Source organism: Etheostoma spectabile, chromosome 3, assembly GCF_008692095.1.
Source record: "Etheostoma spectabile isolate EspeVRDwgs_2016 chromosome 3, UIUC_Espe_1.0, whole genome shotgun sequence".
Classification (NCBI taxonomy): Eukaryota; Metazoa; Chordata; class Actinopteri; order Perciformes; family Percidae; genus Etheostoma; species Etheostoma spectabile.
Window position 1 is genome coordinate 29,999,587 of NC_045735.1, and position 2,384 is coordinate 30,001,970.

Consider the following 2,384-nt stretch of genomic DNA (forward strand, 5'->3'; position numbering starts at 1 on the left):
AGTGTTGTTGTTTGTCTCCCTGTGATGTACTTTGGTTGTAGTAATCTTTACACTTGTTATTTATGAATTTGATATTGACCCTGTTAAGCACTTTTGTAAACTGTTGTTTTTAAATGTGCTGTAGAAATGAAATTGACATTGACATATCTATCCATTTCTAAGTAATTACTCAGGGACAAAATCCAACTGCAGCTTATAAAAGGCTTAGCAGTCTGAACTGGAAAAATCAAGTGAATATTTTCTAAAGTTGCATTGTTTAGACAGTCTCTTTTTATAGAAAATATAAAAGGGGACACTCAAAATACTGTAACTTTGGAATTTCTTTACAGCCGATATGGACTTCACAAACATATCCTTCAAGATTGCCAAATGTTAACATGTTACATTATTGCTTTTTTGCTCCTTACCTGTGTGCCACCATCCAGCCAGGTGATGTTCCCGTTGACACGGAACTTCTGGCCCACCGGCAGTGATGCATCGTAGTGCCCTACTTTCACAATCTCAATACTGCCACTTTCACTTTTTTGCCAGTTAACCAGCTCATATCTGGCCACAGGATCACCGTTGGCATCAAATGACACATCATAACCATTTCGAGAAAAGTTTACTTTCTTCAGCTGAGTAAGAACCTGTCAAGATGAGATAAAGGAAAACAGTGATGGAGAGCCATTAATTGATTTGAATCAAAATGTATACCTCATTTCAGAAATTAAAGCAAAATAAGGCATAGTTTATTATCATAATTTATGTTTAACTGACCTCCTTGGATTCTATCCTGGTGAATGTGTCATACTGAGTTGTAGAATTTGTTTCCTGACACACTGCTTTATGAATGGCATGAGCTATTGCATAAACAGCCTTGTATACCATGTTAGTGATCCGGAGCTGAGATGTGTCAGTGTACGGGCTCTGGAGCGTCTTTATGTCTTCAGTTCCATCACATAATCTCTCATCTGCGTCTGCACCTGAAACACACAGAGAAATGTGTTTTTTAGCCTTTAAATTATCATTCTTTCTTTGTGTTTATTGTTCTTTTTTTGTTCCATTTAACCTGCTACACAGCAGCATCTTGTTGGGAACTACCAGGCTTAGGGACATCAGACTGCTGAGCTATTGAGCTCATCACTACAACGCTGTCACTTTACCTTTATACTTTAAATCTTCTTATTACTCATACATTTACTACATGTCTGCTGACATAATGGTTTATTCTTAAAAGCAATTACTGTACGCTTTGTCCAGCATATATATTTTGAATTATGCGTTATATTTTACCAATAGGTTTTGGTATTGCATGATTTTCTTTTCTTTACATATTTAATGAGCATTGTAGGAGGGAGCCTGATATCTAGATTTGCGTTACCAACATCTACTTCTCTGTAATTGTTACATATTACAATAAAGAACTTAAAAATGAAAACGAATAAATTGTCATGAATAACTTTTACTATAATAACAATTACACATTTACTGTAACTAATACATGCGAGTAAGTAGAAATTTAAGGAATTGATTAGTACTTAAGCTTAGAGACCTGGAGAATGTCTACTGTGTGCTTGTGTTGACATTGTGAAATCACAGCAGCAAAGTCAATACTTAATCTTCACCAAGACAGCAGAGTGCCAACATTATTCCTGAAATGTCATCATACCAAGTGAGATTATTCACAGATTTGAGATGCACCTTGCAGTATGTCCACCTAATGTCTTTGATCAATGTCAATAATTTCCCTGTCAATCTGGGGTTTGGTCTTAAAGCAGCTGCTGAGTCTTTAACAAAGGAAATTCCACTCAGAGAGAATCAAAAAACAACACAACATAACCATAAAAATCCAACTGTGAGTGTCTGTCCTATGCTAAAAATCAGCACAACTTTCTCACTTTTTCCCAGCCTGCAGTTGAATGCATCCTCCCAGAACTCAGTAAGAACTGGAGAGGCAGCCACTTTGGAAGGAGCAAGATCCAGCAAGAAGCCTCTCAGACCTGGGATGACTGCTTTCTGAAGGCCAAATCCGATGGCTCCAGCACAGAAGCTAAATTTCAGCATGTCTGTGTCTGCTACCCAGGCTTCACTGCCTATCCACTGGCGAGGTGGAAAAGGCTCAAGCGACAGCTCCTCCAGCAGACGTCTGACATCTTCAAAGGCTACAAATGCAACAACAACCATAGCTGTTGACCTGAAGAAACATATCGAGACAGTAAACCCAACAAACATCACATATAGGATACTTTAGTAGTTAGTCTAACAGACCATTTTTAATACAATAATTAATATGAGAGAAATAAACATTTTATTTGTAATTGAACATTTCAAATTTACTAATGAGAAAATAACAATCTTCCATCTTAACATTTGTGTTGTGCTTTTGTGTGCAGGTCAGTGTC

At 37.1% G+C, this 2,384-nt stretch overlaps 1 pseudogene; it reads right to left on the minus strand.

Moving 5' to 3' along the window:
* LOC116683237 (extracellular calcium-sensing receptor-like) overlaps nucleotides 1–2,384 on the minus strand; it is a 10,305-nt pseudogene that overhangs the window by 6,732 nt on the left and 1,189 nt on the right.